The 24,940-nt window shown below is 44.8% G+C and overlaps 1 protein-coding gene across 6 annotated transcripts in view; it reads left to right on the top strand.

Annotated features, from left to right (window-relative positions):
• LOC126195378 (dystrobrevin beta) overlaps positions 1 to 24,940 on the top strand; it is a 620,666-nt gene that overhangs the window by 134,295 nt on the left and 461,431 nt on the right. The window contains exon 1 of one of the 6 annotated variants that reach the window (XM_049933953.1): positions 2,753 to 2,824. The exons of the other annotated variants lie outside the window; for them this stretch is intronic. The gene's annotated coding sequence lies outside the window, so the exon portion shown is untranslated. Of the gene's footprint in view, positions 1 to 2,752; positions 2,825 to 24,940 lie in introns of those variants that run through there. 6 annotated transcript variants of the gene reach the window in all.

Below are 24,940 nucleotides of genomic sequence, written 5' to 3'. Positions count from 1 at the left end.
AAGAAGCTGTGGAATGAAGCTATTGCGAAGCATGCTCAAATAACGCTCGCTGTTCACAGTTTCTTCAAAGAAAAAGGGTCCAATAAGTCCGTGACTGGAAATTGCTGCCCACGCTGTAATCCTCGGAGCATAATGTTGTCGTTCATGAAGCACTTGAGGGTTTTCAGTGGCCCAAAAGTGTACATTTTGTTTGTTAACCACACCGTCTAAATGAAAACGCGCCTCGTCTGAAAACCAAACTTGGTTGAGAGTTTCGTCCCTATCCTCCGCCCACTGAGCAAACAGTAGTCTCTGCTGCTTGTGTTCTTCAGTGAGCTTGTGTGCACAGGTCATCTTGTATGGGTACATATGGAGGTCACTTTTAAGAATGCGTTGAACGGAGCGTCTGGATATTCCTAGTTGCACTACTGCCTCTCTACACGATTTCCCGGGACTTCTCTGTATAGCAACTCGTACCGCTTCAATATTCTCCGGCGAACAAACAGGCCTAGGCCGAGGTCGCTTCGCTTCCAATACTGTTCCTTCCTGTACAAATTTATCGTACAACCTGTGGATGGTCTTTTTGCAAGCGACCCACCGTGTGTTAAGCTGTTGTCGAAAACGCCTCTGAGTCACATCAAGGCTTTTCGTTTCATGAAAAAGTAACACAATTGCCGATCGTTGCTGTGTCGTCAGTCTTCCATTGTCAGCCATTGCTGCTTACTAGCCTCCTACCGGTAGTGTCGTGAATTACACGTCATTTCGCAACTCATTTGTTTTTTCAAGCTCTGCTGGTACTGCTATAGAGATCCCAGCGGGATATCTAATGTGCATCGTAAATTGTGAAAGAAACAATTGGTAACACATTTCGTGCGCCACCCTGTATTTATAATTATAAAAAAAATCAGGAGGTAGCATACTACATTATAATGGACTGGGTTACTGTTAGCAGCTAGTTACGGTAGTCTCGTCAGTCCATGTTTTCCTGCTTCGTAGTGTCGTAACAGTTTGAACCAAAAACTGTAAAACTTTTAACCATGTTACACAGTTTTTATTAACATGCACAGCGTTTTTGAGGGTTTGTGACATCATCTTGAAACTAACCAGAATAATGATAAATGTTTCGTATCAGATCGGATAAACGCACGAATACAATAATATGTATATACCAACAAAGCAACTCCAACCTGACTCAATCCGTGCCACTGCGATATCTCATACTAATGATGGAAGACGTTATAGTCAAACTATCATGTAAGAGATCATACGTTGCGGGCATTTGGGCCTATTCCTCTGCGCTTGTTCCATTTTTCAGTTGTAATGGCCCTCTAATACAGTGGGTTGTGAACATAGCGGATACTAGCCGGTAGGTGATTGTTCATGATAGCATTTTTTCAATTAGTACGGAACAGAACCATTTTGTTGGCAATACGACAACATAACTGGTGCGATGGGGAGTTGTCCTTGTGAGTATATTGGTGTAAAGGATTCGAGGTCTGCGGTGGCTCGTCGCAGAGTGTACAAGGATTCATTTCATTTGGGCAGCAACGGGTTGGTCGCAGTAGCAGTTCAGTCACCAAATACGAAACCAGTGGACATCATCTTTTGAAGGACGTGTGAAGAGCCCAGTTAACGAGACTCCTGTCATTATTCTGCAGGCCGCTGTGGCCGAGCGGTTCTAGGCGCTTCAGTCTGGAACCGCGCTGCTGCTGCGGTCGCAGATTCGAATCCTGCCTCGGGCATGAATGTGTGTGATGTCCTTAGTTTAGTTAGGTTTTAGTAATTCTAAGTCTAGGGGACTGATGACCTCAGATGTTACGTCCCATACTGCTCAGAGCCATTTTTTTGTCATTACTGTCACGCTAGAATTTTCACAGCCGAGGAAGCATGTCAAACCACTGGGAATCTGAGCGTGCATAGGAGTGAGTGGTGCGTCGCTGTACTGTCTACCGTAATCATGGTGGTCGGCATTTTGTACAGTACAGATAAGACAACAGTTCTGCATATCTTACATACTGTACTGTACACTGACGAAATAGGTTGAACACACTGTGATAAAAAATTTACATGTTTCCTTTATGGGCTGTCGCATTAATCTGTCTTGTGCCGCATATTTCAATGATTACATATTACAGGCGTTTGTCGTGTTGTGAGTGTGTTTTCACAGAAACACAGGTAATGCGGGTTCGAAACCGAATTAATCATAGTTACATTATTACTGCTACTGATCAGTCTCGAAAATTGTGTCTGTATTTGTGTTCGTCGTGTATAAATTTACGGAAGCCTGCCCCCTTCCCCCCCCCCCCCCATCCCCTCCCAAACTTGCACCATGTGTACCTACTGTAGCACATCGTTCCTCACGCTTACTTCTCACGGGGTAGCGCCTCCCTTCCGAAAAAAAAGCATCACATGATTAAAATACAGTAATGCAAAAAGTACAAAACGCCGTTTGGTACAGCAATTTATTCCAGAGCGCACCAGAGCGCCGAAATATCCCCCGTGCATGTAGGTTACCCCAAAACATTCAGAAAACCCTAAACACTGTATAATAAACAGCACGAGAGCCGTACATCTAGCCGACGAACTTGAACTGCGGCTTTCATTCCAGACGTGTTTGCGTTTCTGCTGCCAGACGGCACGGTAAACAAAGCTGTGGCGGCAGCAGCAGCTACCGGGCCAAGTGCACGCCTTGTTTACATTCCGCGCCGTGCCACGCTGCGGGGCGTGTGGAATATTGCTGCGCGTGTTTGTGCAGCTACCCGTGGACAGTAATGGGAGCGTTGCGAATTACTCTACTCAGATCTACGGACAAGTCGAAGACCTGTTACTGGTTTCCAACACCCAGGTATCGTAAACGTTGCGTATATGCACTTTTTCTTATCGAACACTTAACCCTGCTACCGTCGAAGGTATCTGCGTTTACTTGTTACTGTAAATGACACTGCACACCTCTAGAACTGTCACAAAAATGTTCTCCATAGTTGTTCCTGAAAATAAGCCAAAACTTAATAAGTCAGGGCCGGCCGCTGGTAGCCGAGTGGTTCTGGCGCTACAGTCTGGAACCGCGCGACCGCTACGGTCGCAGGTTCGAATCCTGCCTCGGGCATGGATGTGTGTTGTCCTTAGGTTAGTTAGGTTTAAGTAGTTCTAAGTTCTAGGGGACTTATGACCTCAGCAGTTGAGTCCCATAGTGCTCAGAGCGATTTGAACCATTTTTAATAAGTCAATATAATGTCAACATAACAGAGAACGGTATGGGACAAAATTACTTCAATTTAAAAAATAACAAAGAGACTAACGTGTAGGGGAAGTATTGGTCTCAAAAACTATGCATTCCTAATTCCAGTCCTCTTGGCCTATGGCTTCCTGCTAGTTTCGCACACTAATTATGTTTGCTTGTTCTTTTAAATACGGGCGTATGGAAGACGTCTTGTTCGTTGTAGCGAAATTTAGCTCAGAAGATGGAATATATTCAGCAGTTGGTATTTGAAGAACTTGAGTATTTCTTTGGTTGATACTGATTCAGATAGCTCGCATTACCTGTGTTTCTTTCTTTTCAAAATAGAATCAATCGTCAGCTGCACAATTGGACTATTTTATTGCAGTTAACCGGTTTCGACACATTGATCTGTCATCTTCTGACGTCCATCAATTTTAGGAAAATACAGATCATTAGAAAATGACCATACGTAGATGTTAAGTACAAGAGGTGAGTAATGCGAAATTTGACGAAACATGTTATAAACTAATACTGAGTTAGCTTTTTTGCAATACGCTTCTTGTACTTTACGTACATGTATAGCCATGTTCTTATGATCTGTATTTTTCTAAATTTTGTAGGCTTCCGAAGATGACAGATTAACCTGTCGAAACTGGTTAAGTGCTATAAAATATTCCGATTATGCACCTGACGATTGATTTTATTTTGACAAGAATATACCATAGTTGTTGGAAGAGTGACAACTATGAACAAAATCATAAAAGTACTACTCTCTTCTGAATTAATGCTCCGCAGAGAGATAGTAGATGTTTGCGGACGTCATCTCGAGTTTATTGAGATTAGGGTTACTCATCATATAAGTACCATAATGTTGACTGATTACGGCGAACCGCGGGTAGAGAGAGTCTTTTCTGTCTTGTTATGGCGGCAAGAGGAGACACTTCACCTCTCGTCTAATCAGGAGTACAAAATCATCATTCAATGCAAAATTCTCATGCATGGTTTTCTGTGACTTAACTAAGCCGCGGGTTTAGCCTACATTGTGTTGCTGTATCCGACGTGGTCGGAAATGTGGTTTAAATGAACGCTGCCTAACGTAAGTTTGTCGGCCGGTCATTCAGTTCACGGTAAATTATTCCGATTTCGATTAAGACTGAAGCACACGTTTCCAGAACGGTGCCAAAATAGTTCCCAAACTGTGTTTTGTCACTTCCTCCTACACTTTCTTATCGAGCGCAGAAAAGGACGGCCCAAAATCACAGTGCACGGACGTCCCAAGACAACCTCCTCCTCCCACGCGAGTAAGACATAATCACGATTGTTGTATACCTAGCCGATATCCGTCGTCAGTTTCCCCAAGAACGTCTCGCTCCTTATCCACCACTGTACAACTTAATCACAACAGTGACATATTGTTCGTCCGTTCACGGCCTACACCTGTGACGACGTGTTTGGACTAACTCTGTTCTTCGTGGCAGGGCTATTGTAGCAGAGTCTCAGTAACACAGTAATACAGCATAGGTGTTCATCTGTACTTCATCTGTGACCAAATTATACATGTCGGAAGTATTACGTGCTATTTTTTCAGCAGAAAGGAAAAAGCTGCGAGAATTTCATCACTTTCGATAAAATGTCGTGTACAAGCATTCGACAAATTCTATAGCTAGACAAGATGATCACACCGATCTTAATATAGAAATAACTTCGACATCCCACTGACATGGGTGCTGTATAAATCACTTGACTTAGCGGCCTCATATGATAACATTTCAGAAGAGCGACTTCGGAGCATCTGCCCGCCTAGAAACTGGTCCTATGTTAACTAGCCAGATGTGATCATCCATCTCGTTTCTTACCATGTAAATGAAATGAAATGTGGTGGAACCCAATCATGCATAAACCACTTGCTATATTTTGGTTTCAGTGACACGTCCTGTAGCAAGTCTGGAACAGTGTTTTGAATGAAATCGTCGGAACAGTGTTTCGAATAAAATCGTTGTAGACGGCTACTGTATGACGTATTGGTAGAAGATATGAAGCTCGTGGGCTATCACGTACAATTCCGCCCACAAAGAAGCAGAAGCAAATACAAGTAACTGTAATTGTCGCATCATTTTCCGTGTAATTTTTGTTGCTTCATACTAAAGGCGTTCAATAAGTAATGCAGCACGTTTTTTTTTCTGAAAGTAGGTTAGTTTTATTCAGGATTCCAGTACACTGTATTATTCCCCTCTCTTGTGGCTAGAAAATCCTATTTTCAACATGGTCTCCATTCAATGCGACGGCCTTACGCCACCTTAGTGGCAAGGCATGTATGCTCGCATGGTGCCACTCTACTGGTCGACGTCGACGCGAACGTATTACTGGATCAACAACTCCCCCGTATTACACTTACTGCTTCCCGCGGAGTGCATCCTTCATTGGGCCAAACAGATGGTCCTTCGTTGCTCTTTGTGGTGTGTTAGGCGGCGAGGAACCAAGCGGGCACACACACCTTCGAGTGCGACTGGTGTACGAGTATGTCAGCACTACCAACAGAGACGTCCCAGATTAGCAGGGAGGTGTTTGTGATCCGTCGATTACTTCGAATGAGAGTGTCCGCACGATCCAACATTGCAGGAGTCGCAGCTGTGTGCGGCCGGCCGGCACAGAGGATAGGAAAGGTTTGCCCGACCTTATTGCCATGATAATAGGCACCTCCCCAAAGACTCACCGTGCTTCGTTCACTGCCAGGTCTCCATAGACATTCTGCAATCACTTATTGATCTTCAATGCCCTGGTTTTCCGCCAAAAGAAACTCTGCTTGGAACGCACCTCGATTACAGAAGTCTTTTTAAAGACTACCTGTATCGCCGCCTCATATCGGATCTCCATGAAAATATGCGGACTGAAGCGGGAATATTGCACTGTGTCCCACAACAGAGTCCGCATTTTTTCAACCGAAATTAGCCAAGACATGTGATGTGTTACTTATCGAACGCCTCTCGTATAATTCCACTTTTATAATTTTACTGTTTCATATCTTTTACAGTTTCATACTTCTATATACTATATTTTTGTACTGAGAGTAAATCTGATACGCTCATGTCATTCTCCGCTCCCTGCCTTCTCTGCCCTATTTCAATCCTCGTCGCCCCCTCTTCTCTCTTCTCTCTCTCTCTCTCTCTCTCTCTCTCTCTCTCCCCCTCCCCCTCCCCCTCCCCCTCCCTCCCTCCCTCAGGCACGTAGGGAACACACACGACACAGATCTGTAAGTCCACGGTATTGGTGATAAGTTGTGAAAACCGTCCCGAAACACATGTGCTACAAAGCGCTACTGTTTCCTGCGGATGTACCCCAACATCAGTATGGGATATGATCACCATGCACACGTACACAGGCCGCACAACGGGTTGGCATACTCTGGATCAGGTGGTCGAGCAGCTGCCATTCTTGCACCAGTGCCTGTCGGAGCTCCTGAAGTGTCCTGCGGCTTTGAAGACGTGCAACAATACGTCGACCGAGAGCATCCCGGACGTGCTCGATGAGGTTTAGGTCTGGAGAACAGGCAGACCACTCCATTCGCCTGATATCTTCTATTTCATGGTACTCCTCCACGATGGCAGCTCGGTGGGGCCGTGCGTTATCATCCATCAGGAGGAAGGTGGGACCCACTGCACCCCTGAAAAGGCGGACATACTGGTGCAAAATGACGTCCCAATACACCTGACCGGTTACAGGGATGTACGAGGTGCATTCAAGTTCTAAGGCCTCCGATTTTTTTTCTAATTAACTACTAACCCGAAATCGATGAAACTGGCGTTACTTCTCGACGTAATCGCCCTGCAGACGTACACATTTTTCACGACGCTGACGCCATGATTCCATGGCAGTGGCGAAGGCTTCTTTAGAAGTCTGTTTTGACCACTGGAAAATCGCTGAGGCAATAGCAGCACGGCTGGTGAATGTGCGGCCACGGAGAGTGTCTTTCATTGTTGGAAAAAGCCAAAAGTCACTAGGAGCCAGGTCAGGTGAGTAGGGAGCATGAGGAATCACTTCAAAGTTATCACGAAGAAACTGTTGCGTAACGTTAGCTCGATGTGCGGGTGCGTTGTCTTGGTGAAACAGCACACGCGCAGCCCTTCCCGGACGTTTTTGTTGCAATGCAGGAAGGAATTTGTTCTTCAAAACATTTTCGTAGGATGCACCTGTTAACGTAGTGCCCTTTGGAACGCAATGGGTAAGAATTACGCCCTCGCTGTCCCAGAACATGGACACCATCATTTTTTCAGCGCTGGCTGTTACCCGAAATTTTTTTGGTGGCGGTGAATCTGTGTGCTTCCATTGAGCTGACTGGCGCTTTGTTTCTGGATTGAAAAATGGCATCCACGTCTCATCCATTGTCACAACCGACGAAAAGAAAGTCCCATTCATGCTGTCGTTGCGCGTCAACATTGCTTGGCAACATGCCACACGGGTAGCCATGTGGTCGTCCGTCAGCATTCGTGGCACCCACCTGGATGACACTTTTCGCATTTTCAGGTCGTCATGCAGGATTGTGTGCACAGAACCCACAGAAATGCCAACTCTGGAGGCGATCTGTTCAACAGTCATTCGGCGATCCCCCAAAACAATTCTCTCCACTTTCTCGATCATGTCGTCAGACCGGCTTGTGCGAGCCCGAGGTTGTTTCGGTTTGTTGTCACACGATGTTCTGCCTTCATTAAACTGTCGCACCCACGAACGCTCTTTCGACACATCCATAACTCCATCACCACATGTCTCCTTCAACTGTCGATGAATTTCAATTGGTTTCACACCACACAAATTCAGAAAACGAATGATTGCGCGCTGTTCAAGTAAGGAAAACGTCGCCATTTTAAGTATTTAAAACAATTCTCATTCTCGCCGCTGGCGGTAAAATTCCATCTGCTGTACGGTGCTGCCATCTCTGGGACGTATTGACAATGAACTCGGCGTCATTTTAAAACAATGCGCATGTTTCTATCTCTTTCCAGTCTGGAGAAAAAAAATTGGAGGCCTTAGAACGTGAATGCACCTGGTACGCGCACCATTCATAATCCCACACCACACCATCAAACCATGACCTCCATACAGGTCCCTTTCAAGGACATTAAGGGGTTGTTATCTGGTTCCTACTTCACGCCAGATTAAAACCCGCCGAGAATCACTGTTCAGACTATACCTGGACTCGTCCGTGACCATAACTGGGACCACTGTTCCAATGACCATGTACTGTGTTCTTGACACCAGGCTTTCGGGCTCTACTGTGACCAGGGGTCAGTGGGATGCACCTTGCAGGTCTCCGGGCGAATAAATCATGTCTGTTCAGTCGTCTGTAGACTGTGTATCTGTAGACAACTGTTCCAGTGGCTGCGGTAAGGTCCCGAGCAGGGCTACCTGCAGTACTCCGTGGCCGTCTGCGAGCACTGATGGTGAGATATCGGTCTTCTTGTGGTATTGTACACTGTGGACGTCCCATACTTTGACTCCTGGACACGTTTCCTGTGTGCTAGAATCGTTGCCAAAATCGTGAGATGACACTTCGTGGCACACGGAGTGCCTGTGCTACGACCTGCTGTGTTTGATCAGCCTCCAGTCACCCTAGTATTCTACCCCCTCATAACGTCATCAATATGTGTTCTTGGAGCCATTTTCAACACACATTCACCATCAGCACTTCTGAAAAGGTCCGCTCACGTACTCGCTGCACCATACTCTGACATGCACCAACACACCTCTGCATATGTGGACTGCTTCCAGCGCCACCCTGCGACGACCGCAGGTCAGATACACCGCATGGTCATACCCGAGGTGATTTAAAACCGCAAACCGCCCACCAGAGCGTTGTTTCACCATGTATCAGCATTAGCCTTAATTTATGAGCGTGAGTGTAGTTTATACTACACTGTCCAGTCACATTGATGATAACACTTGCCGAAAGCCTGAATAACGTTCTTTTGCAGCGCGGACCGCTACGAGACATGCAGAAAAAGTCAGTCAGGTTCTGGAAGGTACCAACAGGGGTGTGGAGCCATGCCGACTCCCTGCCATGGCCAGCAGCGCTAATTTTCTCGCTTGAGACTTCAGCGATCGAGGTGGTACCACAGATTCTCGGTTGGGTTTTAATCCGGCGAGTTTGGTCGCCAGGGGAGTATGGTAAACCCAACCTGATGCTCTTCGAACCACGCACGTACACTGCCCATCACGCCGAGGAAAAACGAACTGCATGTAGGGGTGGATATGGCCCATAAGGCTAAATGCGTACTTCTGTTGATCCATTATGCCGTCCAGAATGACGATATTACCCAGGGAATGCCACGAAGACATTCCCCAGACCATAACGCTCCCTCCGGCCTTGGACCCTTTCGACGAGTGATGCAGTGTGTTAGTTTTCAGATACTTCGTGGCGATGGGGCATACAACGTGATTCTTGTGAAAATACCACCTGTCGCCACTCATACGAGGGTGAGTCAAATGAAAACCTTAAATATATTTTTAAATATTATTTATTGTGCAGAAGTGGTACAAAGCTGTAACACTATTCAACATAATCTCCCCCGCGCTCAATGCAAGTCCTCCTGCGCTTACAAAGTGCATAAATTCCTTTAGAAAAAAATTCTTTTGGTAGTCCTCGCAACCACTTATGTACCGCGTGGCGTACCTCTTCATCAGAAGGGAACTACTTTCCTCCCATTGAGTCTTTGAGTGGTCCAAACATATGGAAATCACTTGTGGCAAGGTCTGGTGAGTATGGTGGATGAGGAAGACACTCAAAACGCAGGTCTGTGATTGTTGCAACTGTTGTACAGGCAGTGTGGGGCCTTGCATTGCCATGTTGCAAAAGGACACCTGAAAGCAATCCACGTCGCTTTGATTTGATTGCAGGCCGCAGATGATTTTTAAGGATAACTTTGTATGATGCACTGGTGACAGTGGTCCAATAGGCATGTAATGCTCCAAAATGACACATTTTTCGTCCCAAAAGATAGTCAGCATAACCTTCCCTGCCGATGGTTCTGTTCGAAACTTCTTCGGTTTTGGTGATGAGGAATGGCGCCATTCCTTGCTCACTCTCTTCGTTTCCGGTTGGTGGAAGTGAACCCAGGTTTCGTCCCCAGTAACCTTGCTTGCAAGGAAGCCATCACCTTCTCGTTCAAAGCGCCGAAGAAGTGCTTCACAAGCATTAACACGTCGTTCTCTCATTTCAGGAGTCAGCTGCCGTGGCACCCATCTTGCAGACACTTTGTGAAGCTGGAGCACATCATGCACAGTGTGGTTTGCTGACCCATAACTAATCTGTAAACATGCTGCAATGTCATACAGTGTCACTCGGCGGTTTTCCTTCACTATGGCTTCAACTGCTGCAATGTTCTGTGGAGGCACAACTCGTTGTGCCTGACCTGGACGAGGAGCATCTTTCACTGAAGTCACACCATTTACGAACTTCCTATTCCATTCGTAGACTTGCTGCTGTGACAAACATGCATCACCGTACTGAACCTTCATTTTCAATGGGTTCACACCTTCACTACGCAAAAACCGAATAACTGAACGTTGTTCTTCCCTGGTGCAAGTCGCAAGTGGGGCGGCCATCTTTCTACTGATACTGCGACGGTATGTGTGCATCTGCGCTACGCTGCCACCTACAGGCCATTCTGCGCGCTATTTGTAGCACGCTTACCAACTTACAGGATAACGGCGCGAAATTTCGATTTGTTATTACAAATTTAAGGTTCTCATTTGACTCACCCTCATAGATGTCCCGTTGCGGTACTGGCGCGCATATTCCAACCTTCGTCCCAGATCAACAGCAGTCAGCAGGCGTTATGAACCAGGTGCCTTCTGCGGAGGCCCGTAAGCAGCAATGTTAGCCGAATTGTCGGTGTTGGTAGCCCCTTGGTTCACCTGGGCGGTCATTTGCTGAACAGTTGCACGTCTGTTCGCATCTGCACGTCTCCGCAGCCGTCGTTCACCCGTGTCATCGTTGGTCCACGATGCACCACAATCGCCTCAGCGACGGTTTTGGATAGCGCCACTTTGCCATGCACGGTATACATCAACGACGGCGGTCTGCGAACAGTGTACAGACATAGCTGTTTCAGAAATGATTCCACCCATAGCTCGAAAGGTAATGATCATGCCGTTTTGGACGTCAGAAAAATCGCTCCGTTTCTCCATTACGAGAAATACTGCACTGTTTCCGCGTCCCCCCCCCCCTCCCCTCCGCCCCACCTCCACGTTTCATATACCTTCCACTGCTGTTGTCACTTGCGTCTGTGAGTGGTTATTGAACGTTGACGTCGAACATAGGTGGTAGTCACATTAATGACTGAACCTTGTATTTGGTTCCCGCGCAATGCAGCAGACACCTCTTGTTCGTATGTCACACACCCTGTAGATGCAAAGCTGCTTCGCTGTATGTTACACTGCCAACGTGCCTTGCGTATAGGACAGGCCATCAATATTCGTGCGGACACGGAACCCCTGGTTAGCTGACAGTCGTGAGTATCGACAACGTGCCACAGTACTTGTCAGTCGCCAGACTGGTGGGAGGGTAGGCTTCTATAAGCGTGACCGTCACGGATCGCTCAGCGACATCCCGTGTGTTGCAGCAACCGATGCGACCGAAGGTCAGTGCCGTCTCTTTCAAATAAACTACTACTACTGTTTTCTCGTTCCCACCCTACCACTGAACCTTGACCACTGACTGTGCTTGTGTCCGAACACAAGTGTGATGTTATGTTTTATATTTTGTCTTCCGCAAAATACAGTTCGCTTGTTAAAATACCAAAAATGTTCAAATGTGTGTCATCAGTCCCTAAGCTTACACACTACATAACCTAAATCGTCCTAAGGACAAACACACACACCCATGCCCGAGGGAGGACTCGAACCTCCGCCGGGACCAGCCGCACAGTCTATGACTGCAGCGCCTAAGACCGCTCGGCTAATCCCGCGCGGCTGCTAAAATACCGCTCGAATACTGTTACACTGTTGTGTGGGGAACGGCATTTGGGTTTGTAAGTCCATCAGGTTCGTTCCAAACCGGTTTCGTGCCTTTGAAGTGTCGTGGGGTAACACTGTCACACCTCACGATACCGTGAAGGCTGTGTATAAACAGAGGTATATTTGTGTGAAACTGTCGTCGCTCGATATTCAACAAGATAATAACCGACGTCATGTGTATCGGATTACAGATATTCAGTGAATGGCGGATGCCTGCAATGCAGCGTATGTGCAATTTTCTTATGCGGAGTCATACGTACGTGATGGCTCTGTGCTCCTTACCAAAGTACTGTGTGCTTCGATTGTACCATACACTCCCTATGCCTGTTACTAATCCCTATGCCTGTTAATTAGTGTCTTAAACTTTCTACATATTTGTGGATTGGGTCGTTTTCCTTAAATGTTTTCTTTTTGTGTTATTAGAAGTGATTCTGAGACAAAAGATGTACACAGCTAGTGTCACATGTCACCCCTCCTCCTCAAAAAAGAAAATGTACGATCTTCTCAAAAATGGCTCTGAGCACTATGGGACTTAACATCTTAGGTCATCAGTCCCCTAGAACTTAGAACTAGTTAAACCTAACTAACCTAAGGACATCACACACATCCATGACCGAGGCAGGATTCGAACCTGCGACCGTAGCAGTCGCGCGGTTCCGGACTGCGCGCCTCGATCTTCTCACATCGAACTTACATCCTTCCCCTCACACAACCATAAGTATCAACGAAGTACCACTTTGAAGAAAGCCAGAACATGGATATCGAGTGGTAGCAAGTATAGCTATAGTAATTTGTAGTTAGCTCTCAAAACTATGACGTCATTTACCACTGTTCTCCTTACAGCTCAAAGCGCCAAGCCAAAGGGCTCTGGGTTCTGAAAGCTTGCAGTACCATTATACCTTCAGTTTGCGATATTTTTTCTTGTTTTTCTAATTATGTCAAAAACTACAGAAATACGAATATTGAAAATATTCTTATGCGCCTGAACATTACCTACCGAACAGCGATATATAAGGTGCAGGTCACATACAAGCTATAGTCTCTCAAGTAAGTACATTTTAGCAGTAACTTATTATGAAATGGTAGCATTTAAATGTTTGGAGATTAACAAGCAGATATTTATTATTTTGACTTTTATTGTGAAATATATTGGTTACTTCCCTCCGTTCTTCCCCCTGCACGCTCCGCTCCGCTCCCCCCCCCCCCCCCCCCCCACCGCCACCACTCCGCCCTAAAGTCAAATTCAGGTATCGAGTATGTTAATGTTAGCGAATGTCATTAACAAGCGATGATAAGACACTCAAATGTGGTACAGTCGTGAATAATTTTCTCGTGTACGCTCTTTGTAGGAGTACTATTTTCTCAGGTCGTTTGGTCGTAGGGTAATTTCTTCAAGACACCCAGGAACACTCTTTTCAGAAAGACGGTATATTTCTTGGAAATGTTCCACGCTGTTGCGTTAGAGATTACCAATACTTCTGACGATGACTGACATGCGCTTCCTATTCCTCAATGGTAGTCCACAGCGTCACGATGCTGGTACAATTTCTCCACTTTCTGGGCGAAGACAATTTTCCGGACAAAAAACCAGCATCCACTGAATGAATGCTTCTACGTCTATACTCTGCAAGCCACCTTACGGTGTTAGGAGGAGGGTAATTCTGCTATGGCTATCTTTTCCTCTCTTTCCGAATGGCGCGTCAGAAGAAAAGACTGTCGATAAAGCTCCGTATGACATCTAATTTCTCTGACTGTTCGTTGTGATCATTTCACAATGCTGCCCGCCTCTTCTTGAAACTTATATCCAGAATTTAAATGTTGTTCATTCTCCGAATGCGCGCTAGAAGGTGGTAACCATTCAAGCAAACGCCATTTGCGTACAAAAAACAAATGGTTGCAAGTCATTTGAAAATGTATGGAATAATGCATTCGAGTTGAAAATAACTTTGTCTAGTTATTCTTACAGTACGGAAAATGCCACAGACTCGTTGACGAAGTGTTGTTTTCTTCTATTTTATCGTTATTTCGCCTATTTGAGTGTTTTTATGGGCCATTAAAGGTAACACCGTGAGAAGTCTTCCATCAAGTAAACAACCGATGTGGTCGTTCACCCGCCACGAGGGACCTGGCGGAAACTGAACCGAACGTTCATCCCATCAATTTGCGATTCTGGGTTAATGTGGTCGTTTAACATAGCCCGCGGATATATTGCTATCGTTACGAGCCGTCGTTTGACGTAAACCGGACGACAATGTACAAACTAACGGGCTTCAACACTGGGCTGGTCTCGTGCTTCTGCAGCATAGACGTGATGTATTCGATGAAACTCAGTAGCCTAGGTGGAACGAATATTAAAGTTCAAACAGAGCAACCGTACCTCAAGCTCGTAATGTGAGAAACGGCACAGATGTCAGCACGTAGTATAGCGATGCTCTCCTCCCTCGAATACACACGTTCCATCTCTTCCAAAAGCTACAGCCATCCTAGTAATTATTCCTATCTCAATGTCCCGAAACTTTTGCGTAGCAATATCTCGTTGAAGACTGCGAGTGCAAATGTTACAGTCGTACTACCATAACTGAGAATTTGCTTCGATTTGTTCCTAGTATGAGAACAACAGTCAATAACGAATTCGAATACTCCTTTCTTCTTCAGGCTTCAGTGTAAAGAGAAGCCACCACATGTTTCGCTATGCCAACGAGAACCCATCTTCAGATGTTGATCACCTGATTGCAACGTGTCGTGAAGTTCAGTGCTACACTCAGTACCTTGTGCTACACTCAACACCTTGTTTTACTTGTCTGTGTTGGGAGATCGGTATTCACCAGCCCAAAATTGCGTCACATCATGCTTCCTTGCTATTCTTCCACAATTCATTCAGGGAACATTTACTGGTCAGCTAGGACAGATTAGGAGATGCTCCACATCCTGATATTCGTCACCATCACACATATAGCCATAGTAATATATAAGGTCTCACTTGTTCGGGTTTGCCTTCATAATGTTACGACTGTTCTGATGCGGTTAAGTTCCTTCCAAATCTTCTATCTGAAGCCCCCACCTCCGGTAGTAGAGAGTAGTCGTTTGGAGTAAGTTCTTTGTTCAAGACAGTCTTGCGGGATTGAGGTGTCCTGGGTCGATAGGGAAAGCCAAATAAGGGGTGTAGCGTTCGTCAAAGGTATGCTTAAATTTCTCAGTGTGTTTCTGACCCGCTCTCCGGGAGTTCGGATCCGTAAATCAGATCACTTTGTATAGTTATCGAGTGGCGTGGGTTCCATGCAGCCGGTTATGAGTTTCATGTAATCTTAAGTTGACCTAGACAAGTACAGCTCTGGAACACACTGCGCAAGCAAATTTTGTCGTGGAGAAGCACAGTGCCTGGGTTGTGACTGTCAGCACCTTTTCTCTAGAGCTGCATTTGTTGTTAGCCAATTTCCTCAGTATGTTATTTCTTGCTGCGACTTGACCGATATTCTCTCAGTGACCGGTTCAGGTATGTAGCTTTACCTTTGTGTTCCAGAAAGATGTAGTTTCAGGTTACCTGCAGCTTTGGGTTTGCTTGTATCAGCTGAAATTGGAAGGCGCTAACTTGACAATAATAAGACCTCAGTTTAGGGTGATTTTCCTGATAGTATTCTGACATATGTTTAGAGCGCCTCCCAATTGTCCTGCCTTCTCAAAACTCTTTCCTTGAGCTGTGATGGCCAGATCAGTGGCGTATATGAAGTGGGTCGTGTAATTTGGTGTTGGTTGGACGCTGCTATATAGGCTGAGTAGGGAGGGGTGCCAAGATGTCACCTGAGGGAGCGAGCCCAGTTACAATCACTGTGTGTCAATGGGTCCAAAAGAAATGGAGAGGAAAGTAGAGGGTGCATCTTCATGAAACACACACAATTAATTCCATCAAATATTTCAAAATGGTATCATTGAATAAATTGTAAATTAACTATATATGTTTTCAGGTTTCCCTCCTTTGTTTTAGAAACCAAACGACTGCTACAGCTGTATATGCCATCTTACGAGGGCGTGTTGCAGGGTTCGCGATCCGACGCAGATTCCACCGGTACTAACGAAATTTTAATTTAGTTGCAGTGGTACGTGTAGTGCAACGTAACAGTAGTGTCAAGATGATCTTCAGAATCTTTTTGTTTATACCGTTTTCTAAAGTAGTCGTGACGTGTGTGTGACGTTCAGATGAATCAACTGAACATCGTGCCGCCATAAAAGGTTCTTTCTTTTTAGATTTATCATAAACGCAGCGTCATCCAAAACTGAAGCAGGTTTGCAACGAGGATGCTCCTTTTTCAACATTTAGAAGTGGATGGCAGAAATTCAGACATAACCGTGCTTGTTTTGAAGGTGATCAAAGTGAAAAGCATCCCAAAACTGCAACCGCAGAGGAAAACATCTAGAAAGTGGACAGTGTGGTATTGGATGGTAAGAGAATACAAGGTACGGCACAGTAACCATATAAGAGGGGAAACTAACAAACGTTTACGTAAGGAATTATCCATGAAAGAGATTTGTACGAAGTGGGTGCAGCATTCGTTCCATTCCGACAAAAAGCAAATAAGAAAGAGAACGTTAGGACAATTTTAAAAAGAATCTGATGTACTGAGTCGGTTTGCTACTACGGGTGAGAGGTGGGACCACCACTGAATGGTAGAAATGAAGCAGCGAAGTCGTTGTAGAAGCCAATGACCCTATTCCAAAAAAGGCAAAGATAATTTCATTTGTCGAAAAGGTTATGGCAACGTTTTCTGGGGTGCACAAGATTGATTTATGATCTTATTGTTAAGTCAACAAAAACTGACTACTACTATGAGAGACGTCTTCTAGACCAACAGAGTGAAAAAATGAGAGACTTGGCCTGGATTGCAGCAGGATAGTGTACCTGTCCGCAGAGGTGCTTTGACAGTGATAAAATTGAAAATTTGAAACTTTACAACTGTCAAAGCATCCGCCCTACGTAAGAAGTTTGACACTCTCCCACTCCTACATATTACCACATGTCAAGAAATTAGTCTGGAAAACATTTACTTCGTAATTCGTGAATAGGATAGCTACATTACTGGACAACGCCGGGGAATTAGGTCGTAATTTAACTTTTGTGCGTAAAACCATGTTCTTCCAACTGCAATTCATCGCGTCATTGGAGCGACGAAGCGTACTGAGCGATTTCAAAGACGCGCTCGTCGTTCACACTCAAGAATTCTGCAACAGACCTTGCATAGCTTTTATATCGTTTATGCCAGTCTAATGTAGAATTATGGAACGCTTTTGTAGTATTATGACTTACTTGGAGAACGAACACACTGTAGGATGAACGTGGATCCTGCCGCGATCGTGGGAAACTGTTTCTCCATGACAGATGCAGTGCCCAGTTTGACGCTGCGTTCCCTCAGTTCTGGAATGCATTCGACATTGTTACACACTGTCGCTAGTGAACAAAATACAGGGTACAGAATATCAGACCAGCTTTACGAATCGATTCAGGTTATCGTGTAAAACATAAGAAGGGAAAGTAACTTCCGCACGATATGTCACTACCTGGTAAAATAGCTAGATGATATTGGACCATACGTGGAAATAACTGCTGCAATATAGTACAGATGGTACCTGAATGAAATGCGCAATGAGACGAATAGAAATGACACTACTATTCAAAGTCAGTAATAACACTGAAGTGACCGCGATTGATAATATCCCCTGGGCATTACAAGAGCCGGGACATGTTTCTAGTAGGTTGTGTAATGACCACGAACAGCAGTACATGCTCTGCAAAGTGCTCCCATGCTGGCTAGAAGGTTGGTAAGATTTTTCTGGGTAGGGCCTTCCATTCCTCCTCCAGCGCCGTTGACAACTGCTGAATGATCGTTGGTCGATGATCGTTGGTCTCCCCAACGCATCCCACACGTCTTCGATGGGATATAAATCGCTGGAACGGGCCAAATATCCTTAGTTTCAAGAGCTCCTCCACGTGCGCTGTTCGGTGCAATCGCGCATTATTATCCATAAAAGTGAAAGACAGGGCCGCCAATACTCCTTAAAAGACGCACTTCAATATGGTGATCCAGGTGTAATGATGTGGGGAGGCATAATGTTGCTGGAGTGAACTGACCCTCAAATCTTTGAGCACGATACACTCACTGCTCAAAGTGCGTCGTTTCAAGGGTACTTGCAGCTCTGACTTCATTTTTATGCATGACAATTCGCGACCGCATCGAGTAGTGCTATGGGAGGGCTCTTCGAACGAGAGGATGTGCGGCGAATGGACTTGTGAACCGCGCTAGTGGAGGAATGGAAAACTCTCACAAGAATTGTTTACCATCCTTATGTCCAGCATGGGAGCGTGTTCCAGAGCATGCATTGCTGTCATTGGCGATAACACACCCTAGTAAGAACCATGTCTCGCTGTTTGTCATGTCCAGGGTACCATCGTGAATCGCGGTGACTTCATTGTATTACTGCCTTTGAATAAAAGTGTCATTTCTGTTAGTCTCATTGCGAATTTCTTTCGGTTACCGTGTGTACTATACTGTAGCACTTCTTGCTGTGTACGGTCCAAATTTCACCGAGCTATGTAACTTGGTAGTGGCACGTCATGCGAGAGTTGGTTCCACCCTTGACTTTGGCGCGCCAGTGTATGTTGGGAAGTTGCAGCTCTAGAAAACTGCTGCGAAATGCAGAAAGACCTGCAGGGCACCGACACTTTTGGGCATCAACTGGCGATATATACTCAACGTAAGTAAATATAACTTAACTGCCGCATGTATACCGTGTGTTAAAACAAGTAACGGAAATCGTGTGTTTTCGCGTATTTCGTTAGTCTAATTCTGTACGGTGATAGCCTAATTATATCTAATATTTAGTCTGTTGTTACCTGTTAGAAAGGGAACATGTGTTTTATTAGTTCGGCTGTTATTCATTTTTTGTAATAATAGCTCGGAGAATTTGTAATATTTTTTTTCATAGGAACAGAATGATATGGAGCTAAGTACTACAAGTGTGATCTATTAGATTTGGTGAGTCTGCTGTGATTAAAACAAGAGTTTACGAGCTACAAGTAAGCTTTTCGGAGGAGGCCGCGACTACGGTGAAGATGCCGAGCGCCCTGGATTCACCGGCACACCAATAACCGATGAAATCGTGGAGTAAGTGAAGGAAACGATTATGGATGATCGCAGACTCACAGCCAGAGAAGCCGATGTAGGCGTATCAATTGGTTCATGCCAGTAAATTTTTTTTCCAGATGTATTCAGTGCGACAGCATAATTTGTTCCAAAATCTTCAGTTTTTAACAAAAAGTTGCTAGATAAAGTAAACAACAATGCAGAACTACTAAAACGTGTGATAACTAAAACGTGTGATAACTAAAACGTGTGATAACTAAAACGTGTGATAACTAAAACGTGTGATAACTAAAACGTCTCATAACTAAAACGTCTCATAACTAAAACGTGTCATAACTAAAACGTGTCATAACAGATGATACAACACGGTTTTATGGATGTATGTCGAAAGAAGGGCTTGTACGGTAAAAAGTGAAGGTTGTGGTCAATGTGTTCGGTTTTAACTGCGTAATTGACCACGAGTTCTTGGCATAGTTTTACAAGTAGAAATGAGATTAAAAATGCATCGCTGAGAGAGCTAAAAGCTATCAGAAAACGTAGTTACAGAAGTGTTTCGAGAATTGGAAAAAGCGCTGCCACAAATGTATAAAATCTAGCTATAAATATTTCGAAGGGGATTGATCCAGACGAGTATAGAAAATCCTCTCCGGAAAACAAATATTTCCGTTATTTTTTGAACATACCTAATAAATAGGCGGTTACGTTTTTGGCTGAAAATAGCTGGAAAGAGTAACAAGCGTACCTAGGTGTGACCGCCTGGACCGAACTAAACCGGAATAACATGAAACTACGAGTAATTATGAGAGCACCAGATGTCAGTCTAAGATTCATTGAAAAAATACTAAGCAAATGTAATTCATCCACGAAAAAAACTGGCTTCCAAAACGCAAGTTAGTTCGATTCTGGAGTACTACTCGTTTGTCTGAGACCCTTTTCAGGAGCGGTTGATAGAGGAGATAGAGAGATCCAAAGAAGAGAAGAGCATTTCATGATAGGTTTTCTTAGTTAAAGGTAGAGCGTCGCAGAAGGGCTCATCAAACTCCGATGCTAAGAGTGTTTACTGTCCGAGAAGAGCCGAGCAACGTATTACTTGAAGCGAACTGGCGATGGCGGAAAAAGTCGTAGAAATTTGAGCTCATACGGAGGATTACCTGCAGTCATTCCACGCGGGCACAATATCAAATGCAAAAGGAAAGGGGAAAAAGATGTTGGTTCCCGATACACTCTATAAGACACCCGTGATGTTGCGTAAGCGCCACAGAAATAAAAAAAGCTCAACATTTTTCGCCACCTAGTATCTACAAACGACCGGGGATCAGATTCAAGGGCAAAGAGAGTGTAAGATAAAGCCTTGGACAAAAAAAAACTTTACTGTGAAATAAAGAACGCAATAACGAAAATTAAGGCATTTTGATGTAACTCTTCAGGCTTTCCCGGCGATGTAACGACATCTTGGGTTGTCGGGTGTTCTGCCAGATATCAGCGTCGTACTTGCACGATATTTCGGTAACACAGCTCTTAACCTTCACGAGGTGCGACCTGAGACTGCTCCTCCAGTGGACATGGTTCAGTATTTATGTCTGTGGCCATCCCCCTCCACAGACATAAATACAGAACCAGGTCCACTCGAAAGTACACATATTTGCACATCTGTGAAATCAAATTCTGCCACTGGTCTGTGTTGCTTGGATCATTGTTGCCCAGCTGTCATCAAGGTGGTGATGCTGCTCAAGCCTGCACCAGTCTTCGACGGTTCGACAGCTGCGCTCCTTGGCGTTAGCCAATGTGAGGAGAGCTCCTGCGACGAGGAACTGCAAGTTTCAGCTAGTCCCAAACTTGCTCAGTCTCCTTCGTGTGAGCAGATACAGTTTGCCGTTCTATCCGGTTGATTCCTGTCTTTCGGAGGAAGGTGTTTACGAGTGGAGGGTGGAGGGATGGAAATTGTCAATCGCCGAACTGTTGATCTAGGGCTGGAGAATCCTGTCGCAATTCTACGTAGTCCTCAGATTACCCTCTATGGCCATAAGATGTATCAAATGACGTTGCAAGGGACCAACCCAAAATGTTAATGATTTATTCCCCTGTTGAATCCCTGGAACTGCATGTCTCCAAAGTGTACTCTGCTCCTCCCCCCCCCCCCTCCCCCCACCCATGACGATCAAATCCCGCACATGTTGCTGCAGAGAACCCGAGACAGTTTTCAAAGTTCCGTTCACTGTGTTCCATTGTCCCGTATCTTCGCGCACCACGCTGCTGGGAGTTTCGCACTAATGTTCGTAACGGGCATCCAAAGACCAAACATACCACTGGAGAAAGTTGAGTACTGTCTGGATCGATCGAACCCTCCCAGTAACCAACAATGAGGCAGCGCGAAGTTTCGTTGCATTATCTTCGGAATACCGACGAGCTGTACTTTGGAGGTAAGTGGTCATCAGCTAGTGTTGACCGCGGGCAGCTAGTCAGTGTTTTGTATCGTACGATAGCGCTGTTTAAATGACGCCGCTGGAATGTACGCCAGTGTGGCTTGCTGACAACCGTCCTTGCCGTAAAGTGACAATGCACGCACGGTCTAACCTCAGATGACCATTCGAGGCGTATTAGTCGGAACAGATCCCTAAGTCGCATTGCTCCATTCAAGATTGGTCACACAGCGCCTGCACTGAACTTCACAGTGAATGCAGGTTCACTACTACACCCATTACTCAAGTGTCTGTACATAATGAAATACCTTCAAACTTCAACAGGAATGTGATAATACCAGTTCCAAAGAACGCAGGTGCTGACTGGTGTGGATGTTACCGAACTATAAGTTTAATAAGTCATGGTTGCAAAATAGTAACACAAATTCATTACCGAAGAATGGAAAAAGTGGTAGATGATGATGACCTCTGGGTGGATCAGTTTGGATTCTGGAGAAATGTAGGAATGTGTGAGGCTGTACTGAGCCTACGACATACCTTAGAACATAGGTTAAGGAAAGGCAAACCTACATTTGTAGACTTAAAGAAAAATTTTGACAAAGTTGACTGGAATACTGTCTTTGGAACTGTGAAGATAGCAGGGGTAAAGTACAGGGAGCGAAAGGCTATTTACAACTTGTACAGAAACCAGACACATTTGAAAGAGTCTATGAGCATGAAAGGGAAGCATTGGTTGAGAAGGGAGTGAAACAGGGTTGTAGCCTATCCTCGATCTTATTCAGTGAGTACACTGAGCAAGCAGTAAAGGAAACAAAAGAAAAATTTGGAGTAGGAATTAAAATTCAGGGGGAAGAAATAAAAATTTTGAGGTTTGCCGATGACCTTGTAATTCTGCCGGAAACGAGACACCTAAAGTAGTAGATGAGTTTTGCCATTTGGACAGCAAAATAACTGGGATGACCGAAGTAGTGAGGATATAAATGTAGACTGGCAATGGCAAGAAAAGCGTTTCTGAAGAAGGGAAATTTGTTAACGTCGAATACAGTGCTAGGAAGTCTTTTTAGGAGGTATTTGTCTGGAATGTGACCATGCGTGGAAATGAAACATGGACGATAAACATTTTAGACAAGAAGAGAATAGAGGCTTTTGAAATGAGGGCCTATAGAACAATGATGAAGATTAGGTAGGTCGATAGTGTAACTAATGTTGGAGGTCCTGAATAGAATTAGGGAGAAAATAAGTTTGTGGCACAACGCGACAAAAACGAAGGATCGGTTGATGGGACACATTCTGAGACATGAAGGTATCACCAATTTAGTGTTGAAGGGAAGTGTGGGAGGTAAAAATCGTGTAGGGAGACAGATGAATATAGTAAGCAGATTCAGAAAGTTGTAGATTGCGATAGACACTCGGAGACGAAGACGCATGGATTAGCGTGGAGAGTTGCGTGAAACCAGTCTTCTGACTGAAAACAACAACAACAGCAACAACAAGAAGCTCTGTGTGTTTCTCTGTTAACCTCCAACGTTTCACATTCACGGAGCGTCCAATACATATTTATGTTCAGATGTAGGCAGATCCGGAAATTGGCTGTTACGGAGTTGTTTTTAATACATACGGAAGTAGAGTCTGGTTAGTCCGTGTTCCTTTGCTGCTTTATTCGTTGAACGAATTTGTGCAAACTCAGCATTCCTCTAACGAGTTACGTTGGTGAAAGGTGCTGCATATCATAGTAATAACGAGAATGTCGCAGTTTCTGTAGCAAAATGATTTTGAAAATTTATAAATTCTTGCGTCACATATTACCTATGCCTTCATCGAAACGCACTGAGAACATACTTGAAATGCTGCCAACCTTAATAGAGTGGTTGGAATCAAGTACTGACTTTTTTTGCCTTTGGTAATTAGCGCTGAAGCATGAGAGGTGAGGACGATAGGGAACTTGAGGTGTCAGCAGGTGTGGTGAGCTTGGAAGCCGCACATCGCCCGCCGGTGTCTTCCCGGAGCCGTCTGGTTCCTAATGTGATTTGGCCCGCGACGGCTTCCGTGGGCGGACGGCACGCCGACCTTAGGTCATTCATTATACTCTCTCTCTCTCTCTCTCTCTCTCTCTGCTCTTTCGCATTCGCTTCCGAACCGAATTTACGGTTCTGGGTGTAGAGTTGCAGGAGATGCTGAGGCCATGAGCATTGAAGGAAATATCTCGTTTGCCCTGATTTCTCTACTGCCCTACAGTACATCACGAAAGCTGTATTCAGTAGATAAGTGAGTCTAGAAATTAGTGTTAACATGCATCATTTTCAGTGACAAAGAAGTCTATTCTGGTGGGCAGCAGGTTATGTTTCAGTTCAAGGGAAGGCAGAAGTTGGGGCAGTTTGCGGGGATGCGAGTGAATTCATTGTGGTAAAATACATTAACTTCTGTGCAAGCACCGTGCCTAGTAGTCCAATGAATAGCGGTCTCGCCTAATTTATAAACGCACTGACGAATGGGCACCTAAAATACAGATTTAAAAACGAATTTGGATGTAACGGTAAACAGGCCGAGGCTTTCTGTTGTCAAAGGGCGCCACTTGAAAGACGTGACGAGCAGTGGTTGTTTGGGATGACTCCAGTTACACAACGTAAAAACTAAGTTGGAAATATCTGTTGAAACACCGGAGAAAATACTCCTGATGATCTTAGGTGAGACAGCCAGCGTGAGTAATTTGAGGCATTTATGTATACTAAAGTACTGCCACGAAAAGCTATAGAAATCTTCAGTCAGATCTTGATAAGATACCTAAGTGGTGGAAAGATTAGCAACCCGCTTTATATGTTCATAAATGCAAAGTGCCCATTTCGCCAGACGAAAAAACCTAGTATTCTATGACAATATCCGTGAGTCACCTTCGGAATCAGACAATTCATACATATTACCTGGGTATAACAATTTTTAGGAATACGAAATGGAATGATCACAAAGGCTCATTCGTAGGTAAATCAGGTGGCTAACTTCGATTCATTGATAGGAAACTGGGAAGATGTCTTACGTCTAGGAAGGAGATTGCTTGCAAAAAAGCCGTGCGATCCACCGTAAAGGGTGGAAGACCCGTACCAAATAGGACTACATGTAATATGAAACGTACACAAAGAAGACCCAGTATGTATGGTCACGCCACCGAGACGTTGAAACACCTG

The sequence above is a fragment of the Schistocerca nitens genome, chromosome 7, assembly GCF_023898315.1.
Source record: "Schistocerca nitens isolate TAMUIC-IGC-003100 chromosome 7, iqSchNite1.1, whole genome shotgun sequence".
NCBI lineage: Eukaryota > Metazoa > Arthropoda > Insecta > Orthoptera > Acrididae > Schistocerca > Schistocerca nitens.
Note: the sequence above shows the minus strand (reverse complement) of the source record. Positions and strands in the feature narration are given on the sequence as shown.